The sequence below is a fragment of the Penaeus monodon genome, chromosome 30 (genome assembly GCF_015228065.2).
Source record: "Penaeus monodon isolate SGIC_2016 chromosome 30, NSTDA_Pmon_1, whole genome shotgun sequence".
Lineage (NCBI taxonomy): Eukaryota > Metazoa > Arthropoda > Malacostraca > Decapoda > Penaeidae > Penaeus > Penaeus monodon.
In genome coordinates, this window is record NC_051415.1 from 15,704,880 (window position 1) to 15,705,138 (window position 259).

A 259-nucleotide genomic window follows, 5' to 3' on the forward strand; every position below is an offset into this window, starting at 1 on the left:
TGTTGGGGGTGTGGTGTATGGGGTGTTATTTTAAAAATAATATCATATATATATATATTAAATATATATTTTTTTTTTTTTTTTATGTCATATATAAAAATATTTATATATATAATATATAATTTAATTTTATATGCAAACAAATAAAAAACCAAGAAAAAAACACACATTTAAATAAGAAAATATTTTATTAATATTTTAATATAATATATTATATATATATATTATAAAAAAAATTATAAGGGCGTGTTGTAAAAAG